The sequence below is a fragment of the Podarcis vaucheri genome (assembly GCF_965113315.1).
Source record: "Podarcis vaucheri genome assembly, chromosome: Z".
NCBI classification, from domain to species: Eukaryota; Metazoa; Chordata; class Lepidosauria; order Squamata; family Lacertidae; genus Podarcis; species Podarcis vaucheri.
In genome coordinates this window covers 19067172-19081766 of record NC_138758.1, presented here as the reverse complement: position 1 = coordinate 19081766, position 14595 = coordinate 19067172, and the positions used below count along the sequence as shown (strand labels likewise).

The window sequence follows — 14595 nt, the reverse complement described above, 5'->3', positions numbered from 1 at the left end:
AGTGTTTGTTGTGGGGGAGGAAGGGAAAGGAGAATGTTAGCCGCTTTGAGACTCCTTAGGGTAGTGATAAAGCAGGGTATCAAATCCAAACTCTTCTTCTTCTTCTTCTTCTTCTTCTTCTTCTTCTTCTTCTTCTTCTTCTAGAGTTGGAAGGAACCCTGAGGCTCCTCTGGTTCACCCCCCGGCAATCCAGGAATCTCAACTAAAGCATCCATGACAGGTGGCCATCAAAATTCTGCTTAAAAGCCTCCAAGGGAAGAGAGCCCACCATTTCTTGTGGGAGTCTGTTCCACTGCCAAACTGCTTTTACCGTCAGAAACTTCCTCCTGATGTTAAGTCAGAATCTCCTTTTTTTGTAACTTGAAGCCATTAGTTCAGGTCCTAACCTCTGGAGCAGGAGAAAACAAGTTTGCTCCATTCTCCAAGGGACACCACTTTAAATGTCGAGTCTCTTATAGTAGCAGTTTTAAGAATGTAAGAAGAGCCCTGTTGTATCAGACCAAGGCTCTTTTAGTCTAACAACCTGTTTCCAAGAGTAGCCAGCCATTTTTTTTTCAAGGAAGGCTTTGTACCTCTCCATTGCCCCCAGGATCTCAGATATAGAGGTACACTGCAACTGCAAATGGAGGTTCAGTTTTCAATCATGCCTAACAACTATTAGCCATTATAGTTATAATATTGTGCTTTAAATTGCACTGGGAATCACTCTGGGGTAAGAGTTTGTGAAGGGAGGTGTGTGATTGTCCTAAATAAATGCACAAACCTTCCATGGATCCATCCATCAGAACTTGCCACTGTCTTATAACCCACCACACATGCTAATGCTGATACAGTAGAAAAAATATTTCAACATGGTACTGTTGGGTTTGTGGACCTTTCTCTCTCTCTCCCCCCCCCCCCCCCGCGTTCTTTTTCTCATGGCTGTCCTCTCAGGTCGCTTTCATTCCCTTTTTGCAGAAGGGGGAGCACAGGTTGAGAGATAAGTGACTTGCCTAAACAAAGCCATGGGTCTGAGGCAGAGGTTGACGCTCCCTTTCCTGACAGAGGCTTCTGTGCCTCTATAAAGCCAAAATCCAAAAGGTTGTGCTTCTCGTGGCAGTAGTTCCAAGACACATAAAACACTACTGGTTGAGTTTCCAGCTGTCATATTACTGCTGCAGCCTCTGTCAGGAAAGGAGTTGAAAGTACACCAGCAAAAAGTCTCCCTTTTATTGTTTCCCAGCAATCTGGGCTGCTTTAAACTCTGATCAACGAGATGATAACTCACCTCCTCCGTGGGAATGAAAAATGCACCTTTGATATTGGCAAATGTATTAATAGGGGAAAGTAGTCATTAACAGAAACTCCAGTATGAAGGTGTGTGCTCTGCATTCCCATGGAGAAAGATGAGTTGTCAGCCATAGAGAAGGTGAGTTATCGCCTGGCATGGCAGCCAGGAATTCATCACAGGACTGTTTCTCCATCAATGCACATTTATGCTGAAGAAAAGCTTGCCCTGTGGAATATCCACCTGTTGTGTAGCTGCTGAAAGCGAAAGGGCCCTTGCCAGGAAGAAGAAGGAAGAAGTTGCCAGCTATGCCTATCTCAGTTCACTGGCAAATAAAAGGCAACTTTATATTCTGCTCTGAGAGCATCACCTGTTCTTTCACGACCCCTGAGAAACACAGTTCTATTCCGTTAGGGAACTTCTCCAGGTAAATGTTGCTGCACACTCGGCTTTCCAGGAAGGAAACAAGGGTCTCCTGGCAGGGGAGGGTCTGCTTGCCCTAGGGCAACCTTGGTCTGCTCTCAGCCAGTCCACCACCTATCTTCTTGCTTACAAGCGGAATGGAGTAGCTCTGCCTGTCGCTGGCTGTGGCTGGAACCAGTCACCACGGGCAAGGGGGAGACCACCCTGGGCTCCTAAGAAGCAGAAGTTGCAAGAAGCTTGCGTCCCTCTCCCCGCACCGCCCCCCTCCCTGCCCTTCCCAAATAGCACTCGGCTCCAACTGACAGTTGCTCCAGGATTGCAGAGCGGAAGCACGGCTGGTCCCATTTATCAGTCAGGGGACTAAAGACCGCTGGGTTGGGTGGGTTTGAGGCTTGTGTATATAACTCTCTGTGTGTGTGCATTATTGCTGTCTATTGCAAGTTGTGCTGGGGACCATTGGGGTTTTGAAAGGCAAGGTAAAAACATATTAATTAAATGATAATTAACAAATAAGGCAGAGGCCACCCACCTTCCCTTTAACTCTGCGCTGAGCAAAGAAGGTACCCGTGACTCCCAAATCGAATGCCGGCTCGGGTATGTTTGTCTGAATCCCTTAAAAATGAAACAATTCTCTCTTTGCTCCCTTCGTGTAGACATGCTACTCGACGAAGAACTCTGGACAGCTCGAAACCTCGCCACTGTTTTTGTGACATTTTGGCTGGGTCCTAATACAAGCACCGCCCTGCTGTGGATTTTAGGGTTCATCGGAGCGCGATTCGTATTCTTCTACTCCTCCCACCAAACCCCTCAAATTTTCAGATTCGTGCAATCTGAGAACTAGCCCCTAGCTAGGTACTCCCAATTCAATCACCATCCTTTTGTTCTCTTTGCCTCCCCAAGAAGCGATCGACACAAACAGAGCCTAACCCGGCCGTTCAAGAACTTTTGATAATTTAGGGGCTTGAGCGACCCGCGTAAGGAAAGAGAGAGAGGCTCGTTGCGAATCCGAAAGCTTGCCGCACTTTGAGAGAAGCAGCCAGAACCGATCTCCACATTCCGAGCCTCCCTTTTGCGCGTGCGGGCGTGTTGAAGTCCCGATCGGTTCACTCCCCGCTTCCTCCTCGCCATCCCTCCCTTTCACACGTTGCCTCGGCCCCGCAGACCCCTCCCTGGCCATCTTCCCCTAAACTCCCACAATCCTTTCTCCGAAAGCCAATCGCACGGTGGTTGCTTGCGTACATTCTGCCACAAACTCCGCCCTCTTCCCTCTTCACGCGACCAGCCTTTTTCGCGGAGGATGCGGTGGCGCCGAGGCGACCGTGCCCCACGGACGCGTTCCGAAGCCGCTGGAGGGCGAAGGTGGGAACACGTGTTTGTCTGCCATTGTGCCGCATGAGGTAATCCTTGCACACGACCCGGGAAGTAACACATTCCGCCGCTTAGCTTGCACGCACCGCACTCGGCTGCGTGTGTGTGTGTGTGTGTGTGTGTGTGTGTGTGTTTGCATGCATGCATGTATGTGTGTGTGTTTCTTCTTCTAATATGGAAGATCGTGCAACTTTGCAGAAAAGTTTCTTGTTATTGGTCAGAATAAGACGCATAGGAATAAAATGTGGGGCAAGAAAAGGGAGCACTGGAATACCTGTGAATACAGGCTGGGTTTTCGATGGGGTGTGCAATCTTACGTATGTACAGTGCAATCTCGTGTATGCCTACCTGGAGGTTATCCCCACTGAATTTAATAGGATTTGCTCTCAGGAAAGAGTGTGTGTGTGTGTGTGTGTGTGTGTGTATATATATATGACATTAAAAATGCATATGTATATATATATAATTGCATTTTTTATTGCCACCTTTTCTACAAGGAGCTCAAGCTGGCACACTTAATTCACTTGTGCCCCCCTTCCGTTTATCCTCACAAGAATCCTGCGAGGTAGATTAGGTTGAAAGAGAGATCCCACATGATCATGAAGCTCACTGGGTGACCTTGGGTCAGTCACTGCATCTCAGTTTAAGGTACCTCACAGGGTTGTTTGGGGGATTAACTGAGGAGGAGGAGAACCATTAACCATTAACCGCCTTGAGCTCCTTGGAGGAAGTGCTGGCATATAAGTTCGACAAATGCATAAATAAGTAGATGAGTTAGGATTTGAAGCCTGGTCTCCCTGGTCCTAGTCTGACATTATGACAACTGCATCACACTGTCATACTTACCTGTGCCCACTTACCTGAGAGCAAGTTCGCATGGAACTCAGTGGGGTTCTGAGTAGACATGCATGGGGTTGTTCTGTCACTTAATTTATTTTAACATTTATGTTATATATTTCTATGACAAGTATGCTCAAGGTGGCTTTCAGAATTTGAGTGTGTGTGTGTGAGAGAGAGAGATGAAGCGAGTGAAAACCCAATTGTTGTATTCAATATGCAGCGATAACAGCATCGTAAGAGACGCTAGGGGAGGGAGGGAAAATAAAACTGCCAATAACATAACACCGTTATACAAATCTATGGTGCAGCTGCACATACAGTGTTGAGTTCTGGTTGCTGCACCTCAGTTGTAGAAATTGCAGAGAAAGGTTCAGTAAAGAGCAAGTAAAACGGTCACAGGGCTGCAGCAATCCCACGTGAAGTAAAGCTTACAATATTTTGGGCTTTTTAGTTCAGGGGAAAAGGCAGGTTACAGGGGACATGACGGAGTTGAAGAATATGTATGGGGTGAAGAAAGTGGGTACAGTAGAGACTTTTCTCCCTCTCTCATATTGTTAGAACTTGGGACCATCCAGGGAAGAGGAACGTTGGAAGATTCAGGACACACTAAGTAATAGACTTCTTCATAAAGTGCATAGTGAAACACAATGGAATTTGCTGCCAAAGGATGTGGTAATTGCCACTAATGTGGCTTTAAGGTGTTTACACAAATTCATGGAGGACAAGGCTTTCAGTGGCTAACTAGCCCCGATTCCTATATTCTGCCTCCGCTGTAGGGGACAGTCATACACTGAGGAATAGCTGTTGCAGGAGAGTGAGCACAAGAGCGCTTGTGTGGTTCACTTCCTGCTTGCAGGCTTCCTGTAGTCCTCATTCTGGATAGGATGGGCCTTTGGTCTGATCCAGTACATAAAACACATTGCTATATATAGGACCCCTGACCATTAGGTCCAGTCGTGACCAACTCTGAGGTTGCGGCGCTCATCTCGCTTTATTGGCCGAGGGAGCCAGCGTTTTTCCACAGACAGCTTCCGGGTCATGTGGCCAGCATGACTAAGCCGCTTCTGGAGAACCAGAGCAGCAGAAGGAAAGGCCGTTTACCTTCCTGCCGGAGCGGTACCTATTTATCTACTTGCACTTTGACATGCTTCTGAACTGCTAGGTTGGCAGGAGCAGGGACCGAACAACGGGAGCTCACCCCGTGGTGGGGATTTGAACCGCTGACCTTCTGATCGGCAAGTCCTAGGCTCTGTGGTTTAACCCACAGCGCCACCCGCGTCCCTTGCTATATATAAGCTGTAGTTAAAACAAATGAAAATAAAACCCTGCCAGAATAACATCACTTTGGGAGCTTGTTCAAAAGCGGGCAGAAACAGAACCCTTGGCAAGGTACTTTCCTGTTTCAGTGCCACAGCTGAAAAGGCCATGCTATGTTGTCCCTGCCAATTGCACTGTTTCCTCAGAGGGGACAAAGAGGAGTACCTTAGAAACAACATAGACCTGAGAGAGGTCCAGAAGTTTCTCTTTGCTGCTCACCATGGACTGCCTCAGTTCTGAGGTGGCCCTGAGCAAAGTGGGGAACTTCTGTCACTAGGCCCTGGTGAGATTACTTGGTTGTGCCTGCAGGAAACTTTACTCAGAACACAGCCAGACAGTTGATTTTAGCCGCCATTTTGATTTGCTGCAGGATGCTACATTGTTGGCATGGGTTGAGCGAGGGAAATGGGAGCTAAAGTCAGCTATGTGGTGCTGCTCAGAGCCACCCAGTGATGCTGGGAGCTGACACTGGCCCTTCTTCTCACATGTGGTTCCTGGAGCTCAGCAACTGAGACCCTGGTCTTGCTGTAGTTCTCAAGTCAGTATGGACTGGGAAAATAGGAACTGGTCCATCTATCTATATCAATAAGTCTTCTCCAGAGTTTCAAACAGGAATCTCTCCCAACCCATGCTGGGGTTTGAACTCGGGACCTTTTGCATTCAAAGCAGACGCTCTGCTGCTGAGGCACAGCCCATTTCCCTGCAAATCAATATCTCCCTTATCTTAAGCTCTTTCCCAACATGATAACTGAAGCAAACAGTTGAAACTGGAAGTATACTTGGGGCTAGATTGAGGGGCATGTGTCACAGCTGACTGCCAAACCTCAAGGGGCAGGAGTGAGGGGATCAACACATAGTAGAAACAGCCCGTTGAAAAGCTGGCACCAGTGATGTTCCCGGTCAGCGTTGCATTCATGTTGCTGTTGTCATTTTGGTCACATCTGCACCACACCTTTAAAGCACTGTGATACCATTTCAACCATCATGGCTTTCTCTAAATCACTCTGGGGACTGTAATTTGTTAAGAGTGCTGAGAGTTGTTTAAGGGGCCTCTGATTTCCCTCACAGAGCTACAATTTCCCTACGATTTCCCTCACAGAGCTACAGTTCTCAGAGTTCCTTGGGAAGAGTGAATTTTAGTTCTTTGAGGGGAAGAGGGATCTCCTAATGAAGTGATGGCCAAACTCAGCCCTCCAGCTGTTTTGGAACTACAATTCCCATCATCCCTGACCACTGGTCCTGTTAGCTAAGGAGGATGGGAGTTGTAGTCCAAAAACAGCTGGAGGGCCAAGTTTGGCCATCACTGTCCTAATGGCTCTCAGCATCCCTAACAAATGACAGCTCTTGGGATTCTTTGAGGGGAGGGAAGCCATGACTGTTACAGTGGTATAACAGTGTTTTAAAGGTGTGCTGCCAATGTAGCCTTAGAATCACAGAGCTGGCCCTGACTTTCTGCAATGGGGCTGTGTACACAATATTCCTTCAGAGCAAAATAATTTCCTCAAAGAATTCTGGGCACTTTAGTTTGATAAGGATTGCGGGGAATTGTAGTTTACCCCTCACCAAGTTACAATCCCCAGCAATCCTTAACAAACAAAAGTGCCTGGAATTTTATGAGGAATCCCCAACAAGACTTAACAAATGATAGTGCCCAAAAGTCTTTGAGAAAGAGAATGTGTTTTGAATGTGCTTTAAAGGTATAGTGTATACACAGCCTGAATCTCTAAGGTGTCACTGCATGCACACCATACATTTAAAGCACATGGATTTCCCCAAAGAATTATGGGCACTATCATTTGTTAAGTGTTGCTGGGGATTGTAGTTCCCTGAGGGGGTAAACTACAGTTGCCCATAAATCTTTGAGGGAAAGAATGTGCTTTCAATGTGCTTTAAAGCTATAGTGTGTCCATAGCCCGGGGCAGTGGAGAACAAGCCCTTTTCTTCTTCTGTGTGACAGCCCTTTGAGTAGTTGAATCGTAGAACCATAGAATTGCAGAGTTGGAAGGGACCCCAAGGGTCATCTAGTCCAACCCCCTGCAATACAGCAATCTCAGCTAAAGCATCTGTGGCAGATGGCCATCCAACCTCTGCTTTAAAAACCTCCAATGAAGGAGAGTCCACCACATCCTGTGGGGAGACCATTCCACTGTCAAACAGCTCCTACTGTCAGAAAGTTCTTCTTGATGTTGAGTTGGAATCGCCTTTCTTGTAACTTGAAGCCATTGGTTCCAGTCCTACTCTCCAGAGCAGGAGAAAACAAGCTTGTTCCCTCTTCCATGTGACAACCCTTGAGATATTTGAAGATGGCTGTCATATCTCCTCTCAGCCTCCTCTTTACCAAGTTAAACATACACAGCTCCTTCAACCGTTCCTCATAAGACTTGGGTTCCAGATCCTTGGTTGCCCTCCTCTGCACACATTCCAGCTTGTCAACATCCTTCTTAAATTGTGGTGACCACAATTGGACACGGTATTCCAGATGCGGTCTGACCAAGGCAGAATAGAGTGCTACTATTACTTCCCTTGATTTTGTACTTCTGTTGATGCAGCCTAGAATAGCATTAGCTATTTTTGGTGCTGCAGCACAATGTTGACTCATGTTAAGCTTGTGGTGCACTAAGACCCCAAGATCCTTTTCACATGTACTGCTAGTAAACCAGATGTACCCCATCTTATATTTGTGCATCTGGTTTTTCTGCCTAAGTGCAGAATCTTACATTTGCCCCTGTTTAAATTCATTTTGTTAGCTTGGGCCCAGTTCTCCGGTCTGTTAAGGTCATTTTGAATTCTGATTCTGTCTTCTGTGGCATTAGCTAACCCTCCCAGTTTGGGGTCGTCTGCAAATTTGATGAGCATCCCCTCAATTCCTTTATCCAAGTTGTTTATAAATATGTTGAACAACAGTGGGCCCAAGACAGAACCCCGTGGCACGCCACTTATCACTTTTTTCCAGAATGACAAGGAACCATTAATGAATACTCTTTGGGTTTGGTCAGTCAACCAGCTACAAATCCACCTAACAGGTACCTTGTTCAACCCAGCTTCATCACAAGAATATCATAGGGGACTTTGTCTCCTTATCCACCAAGCTTGTAATTCCATCAAAAAGAGAGATAGAGAGAGATTCATCTTGCATGACTTATTTTTGAGAAACCCATGCTGGGTCTTAGTAATCACAGCATATCACGTCCCTCCTCAGTCTGCTTTGCATACAGAAGGTCCCAGATTCGATTTCTGGCATCTCCAGGTAGGTCTGGGAGAAACCCTTCCCTGGAGTCTTGCTGAGCTGCTGCCAATCAGTGTGAATGATTCAAACATCAGTATAATGAACTGATTGAAATGCAGTAAAAACGAAGATATTTGAGCAAATGGAGGAGGAGTGCTGAAAACTGGGGCTTTTGGTCTGGGGTGCAAAAGATTCACTTTTGAATTGTGTAGGAAGAAAGAATGATGTGCCATCAAGAGGATCCCACTTCAGGAGGCATGACAGACACAGTAACTATTATGGATAGATCAGCAGTTCTCAAAAAGGGACACGGATGGCGCTGTGGGTTAAACCACAGAGCCTAGGACTTATTGATCAGAAGGTCAGCTGTTCGAATCCCCGCAACGGGGTGAGCTCCCGTTGTTCAGTCCCTGTTCCTGCCAACCTAGCAGTTCAAAAGCACGTCAAAGTGCAAGGAGATAAATAGGTACCGCTCCGGCGGGAAGGTAAACGGCGTTTCTGTGCGCTGCTCTGGCCACATGACCCAGAAGCTGTATGCCGGCTCCCTCGGCCAATAAAGTGAGATGAGCGCCGCAACCCCAGAGTCGGCCACGACTGGACCTAATGGTCAGGGGTCCCTTTACCTTTTACCTTTACAGCGGTTCTCAACCTGTGAGTCCCCAGATGTTGTTGGACTACAAATCCCATCATCCCTGAGCTCTGGCCTTGCTACTCACAGGTTGAGAAAGGCTGGGATAGATGTAGTGGAGAAGTCTGGTGCAAGCAGCTGGTATCCTGTTACTTCAGCAGGGCCCAGCAGTACTGCCATGTGCCCTAGTCTGTGTTTATCGGGTAGCTGCATCCATGAGCCCCTTCATTTTAAATTTCCCATAATGCCCTGGAATGATATTCTGGAAGTGGTGCTGCCGCTACTACCAGGTAAGCTGGGAGGGAGAGGGAGATAGTGAGAAACTTAATTGGGGCGGGGAGAGAGAATCTTTGCTAAAAGATCAGGTTGACTCTGGCCCTGGCAATGGGGATCTTCTTTGCAGGTCATCTGCATCATTAGAGCAGATTAAATGCTTCAGTTGCATCCAGCCAGAGATGGACAGAATTCTTCCCCACATTGGATGCTGACTGGAAGGAAGCAACACCAGACCACCAAATTGTGCAGATTCTGGATTTCAAAAACCATCACTGGATATATAAAAGCTTTTCAGTAAGGGCACTGCCAAGAAGCACCCCACTTAAACAGCTCCTTTAGGAGACAAGTTGACCATAAGAACATAAAAAGAGCCCCACTGGTTCAGGTCAAAAGCCTATCTAGTCCAGCATCCTCTTCTCTCAGTGGCCAGCCAAATGTCTGCAGGAGACATGCAAGCAGGACCTGAACACAGCACTGCTTTCCCCTCCTGCAGTTTGCAGCAACTGGCATTCAGAAGCACACAGCCGCTGACAGTGGTGGTAGCACACTCCTGCACTGAAAGGCATTTGATCAGGGAGCTCATCGAAGCAATTGGAAATGGTTTTTGTTTTTGTTCTGACTTCTGTCAATATGATATTGCAAGCTATTTTAAAATGTGTGCTATTAGTGGTTCAGTCTTGTGCTGCTTTATTGGACTGTTTATGTCTTTGAAGATGGTTTTTCACCACCTGGAGAGTTCTATTAAGAATGGAAAGACAGGAAAGAGATGTGCTAGTAATGAAATGGTGTTTGATAATTTATCCAGTTTTCAGAGGTTAATTTTTGCATTGTGTCACTCAGGGCTTATTTCCCCAGCCGGAACTCACTGGAACTCAGTTCTGGCACATCTCAGGTGAGCATCATTGCTGTTCTAAGAGAATTAGGGAGGCATTCATGGTGAGTTCCAACACCTCTTTTTCTAGAAAAATAGCACTGATGTTACTAGGTTTGAATAATATGCATATGTTTATGACACTTATATTCCAATCCTCTTCTGAGGGATTTGGGACAGTGTACATGGTTTCCTCCCCACCACCCTGTGAGGTAGGTTATTCAGAGAGAGATAGATAGAGAGAGAGAGAGATAGCAAAAGACAGACAGAAACAAGGCCAATATTACCTAGGGAGCTTCCTGCAAAGTTGAGATTTTAAACCCATTCCTAGCAGAACGCTTTAAACTAACTTCCCCCAGCCTGGTGTCTCCAGAGTTTACCTCTGCAACATAACTTAACTTGCCTCAAGACTTAAAAGTCAGAATTGCTTGTCCAGATCTACTGAAATCCACTTGCCTGAGAAGTATTCTCCTCCCTTAAATTCTTGTTGCACGAACCCCTTTTCATCTTCCCTAATGAAAGCACATTCTCTGGAAAAGTTCCTATCCATCTCAGAACAAAACCCAAGGCCGCTGCAATTAATTCAGCTGATTAAAACATCACCAATAGCTTGAAAAGATATCGGGCAAAGATACACGAGCAGTTTTGGCTTTGCTTTAAAATTCAAACGGCTTAAATGTTGGGCTTTGGGAAAGAATGGAAGCATTATAGGGCCTGTTCCTTAATGTACCATTCTCATTTTCCCCTGTTGAGTGGGGAAAACAGTAAAAAAAAAACTTGCTAGAACTTTGGAGGCCCTCAGTAGGTCTCCCTTAAGCGATGGCTGGGGGGCGGGGGGCGGGAAGGCAGGCATGAAAGCAGAAGAAATTCGCCAGAGTCCTCTGGGGCACGCTGTCAGTTTGCACAGCGGACTACTCCTCCCCTCCCCCAGCATACAACTGGCCTCTGGCCTTCCAAACACGCACACTCCCCCAACCCAGTTTTCTGGGCATTGCAGAAAACTCTGGGTGTGGGTGTGCATGCAGGGGGGAGATTTGAGACAGAAGAACCGTAACTGAACAAACTGTGCAGTCTAGCAATGTATTCTCTTCCCTCCCCATCTCAAGAGGTGCCTTGTCATCCTCTTCTCCTCTTCCTCTTCCTCAAATAAAAGTAAGAAATGCAGGCAACAGAATGCAAGGCACATGGAAACACAACAAGATGACTAAAGGAATAAAGAAACCCACTGATTGCAATCCTTAATATATGTCATGCTTGTGGGACAATTACTTAAAAAAAGAAAGAAAGGAAAATGAGTAAAGTAGCCTAAGGAGAACCTTCCTAATTATTTGATCTGTTGTTGTTGTTGTTGTTTAGTTGTTTAGTCGTGTCCGACTCTTCGTGACCCCATGGACCAGACCACGCCAGGCACTCCTGTCTTCCACTGCCTCCCACAGTTTGGTCAAACTCATGCTGCTGGCTTCGAGAACACTGTCCAACCATCTCGTCCTCTGTTGTCCCCTTCTCCTTGTGCCCTCCATTTTTTGCAACATCAGGGTCTTTTCCAGGGAGCCTTCTCTTCTCATGAGGTGGCCAAAGTATTGGAGCCTCAGCTTCACAATCTGTCCTTCCAGTGAGCACTCAGGGCTGATTTCCTTCAGAATGGATATTTGATACATATGTTATATTTGATGATATAGACATCATATAGTCATCCGCACTTGATTGGCAGTTGATCAGAAGCTTGAAGGCTTTCCATATAGTAAATAAAACTGAAAGCCACACTGCATTATTATTAAAAATGGGGATTCCTTGCTTCCTATGTTAAGCTGAATTAAATTTGTTCCTAAACCTAATGTCCCAAATCTTATTAATCAACAACTGTTGAGAAGGTTGTGTTGGAGACTTCCAGCTACATGCTGTACACAACTTTACCATGGCATACACATAGTCTAAGAAGGTCTTTATGCAGGAATCCTGGGACATTAGGTTCAAATTGATGAGGAAGCATTGCTTCGGGATCAATCTGTAGTCCAAGATTGTGACATTTCTGGCAATAAATATTCCAAAACTCTCGTACCCATCAAAGGAGAAAGAAACAATCTGAGCACACCTCTTCTAGCAAGACTGATTATAATTTGGGCGTAGTAAATGAAGCCTTCTCCTTTTCTTCTCTTCAGCAGACAGCCTACACTGTCTACACTGACTGACAATTGCTCTCCAGGAATTCAGGCTCCTGTCTTTCCCAACCCTACGTAGAGATGCCGTGGATTGACCTTGGGACCTTTTACATGCAAGGCAAATGATCTGCTACTGAGCATTATATCAAAGCTTGAAATCCCGGCTTCAGTCAGCAAGTTCATTCTCCTAAACTTAGGGTTTTTTACGTCTTAATGATACACAGTGCCGCAGGGAAGTACTTTGTGCATGCTCAAAGGCACCCTTGAATTTCTGTGTAGTTCAGGCTAACCTTGGCTGAACAATTCTGCTAAGGCTGTCATCCAGACCTATGATCTGATGTATCAGAAGAGGTTTGCATGCCACCCATTTAGCACTGGTGGATTACTGGTGTACGCACCCCTCTGGTGAGTTTCTGCATTTTGGATTTCTCTGTTACCCTGCTGTTATTTCAGAATAAACCATCCCAGAGTCAAAGCAGCACCACACTACTACTCCCTCCAGGGAGTATGGGCACAATACATTAATTACTACTGCCCTTCCCCTCTGGAAAACTAAGGTCAATTTCAGGAACCAAAATGCTTTTTCTGTGCAGCCAGAGCTGGAGCAGTCGACAACATTATAGTTAATGGTTGTCGCTTGTCTTCACATACCCCACCCCACTTCCCTGCTCCCAGTTGTGAATAATATTCCCACGTTATGAATGATCCATGTCACCATTAAGAAAAAGAGGTCAGAACACGCCAGGCCAGTATATATGTGGACTGTCCCTGGATAAAGTGGCTTTTCTTCTTTAAGTTCTCAAAATTCTTAACCTAGCTCAAGGTTGTCTTCTGAACTAGCTAGATGTTTAACTGAGAATCATAGCCATTTGAAAAGCAAGACTTGCCCTAAATAGCAACTAGACATTCCATTTTGGTGACCTGTAACCTTGGTGGGTGGCGCTGTGGGTAAAACCTCAGTGCCTAGGACTTGCCGATCGTATGGTCGGCGGTTCGAATCCCCGCGGCGGGGTGAGCTCCTGTCTTTCGGTCCCAGCTCCTACCCACCTAGCAGCTCGAAAGCACCCCCGGGTGCAAGTAGATAAATAGGTACCGCTTTATAGCGGGAAGGTAAACGGCATTTCCGTACGCTGCACTGGTGCTGGCTCGCCAGAGCAGCTTTGTCACGCTGGCCACGTGACCCGGAAGTGTCTTCGGACAGCGCTGGCTCCCGGCCTCTTAAGTGAGATGAGCGCACAACCCTAGAGTCGGACACGACTGGCCCATACGGGCAGGGGTACCTTTACCTTTAACCTTGGTTTTAGGAGCCATTTTGCACCTGGCTTATATATCGTGAGTTTCTAACACTGCCTCTACTTAAATCACTGAAGTCTGTACTGCAGCCTTCACAAACCTGGCGTTCTTCAGATGTTTTGTGCTACAAAATCTCAGCTGCGCTGGCTGCTGTTGATAGGACTGGAAGACATCCAGTTAGCAAAATTTTGCATGGCCTTTCTTTGTCACCACTGTAACAGCATAGGAGAAGTTTTGTTCTTTCTCCTACTCTTTCCCTTAAGTCTCTATCAGGATCTCACCACTCTTGTATTGTTCTCATTCAAGCCATCAGTTCAGCTGCCTAAGGATTTATCAGTTATCTGGTGTTTGCAAATATGTGTGCCTGCCTGCCTGGTCAACTCCCACAGATGAAGGGCTGATTCATACTTGCATGCTTCTTCACTTGATTACTGCACCACAAGACGTGCAATTTGCATGTGTGAATGGTAGGCAGAACACCAATAGAACTTTCAAGAGGAAACCTAGCTCAGCGGCAGAGTACCAGCTTTGAATGCAGAAGGTCGTAAGTTGAATCCCTGACATCTCCAGGACCTAACATAGCATCCCTAGTGAAGGCTGTGCCCCTACAGTCACTTTCCACCGAAAATATTGTGTTTGAGGTAATATGAGATGATGCCAATGTTCTGTTGCTGTTATAAGAGCTCTTTTCACCCATTCAAACATGCATGCTATCATTTGATGTTAAGCCATCCAGTGGAAAAATCAAGCCATGTACGTGTACATACAAGAACCATCTCAAAGCTGCTCTCCAGCCGGGGTGTGATTTCCCCCAGCAAGGTCAGACTAAAAAAGGTGGTGGTGGGACCTTTGAAGATGTTGGGACTCCAACTCCCATCAGCCTCAGCCATCATGACCAAACAGCCAAGGATGCTGAGGGCTGTAGTT

The 14595-nt window shown here is 46.3% G+C and overlaps 1 protein-coding gene across 2 annotated transcripts in view; it reads left to right on the top strand.

Moving 5' to 3' along the window:
- The first annotated feature begins 2671 nt into the window (after positions 1-2671).
- BCORL1 (BCL6 corepressor like 1) overlaps positions 2672-14595 on the top strand; it is a 44720-nt gene continuing 32796 nt past the window's right edge. The window contains exons 1-2 of one of the 2 annotated variants that reach the window (XM_082208337.1): positions 2672-3087; positions 10186-10237. The gene's annotated coding sequence lies outside the window, so the exon portion shown is untranslated. The remainder of the gene's footprint in view (positions 3088-10185; positions 10238-14595) is intronic. The other variant, XM_082208331.1, reaches the window with a different exon arrangement.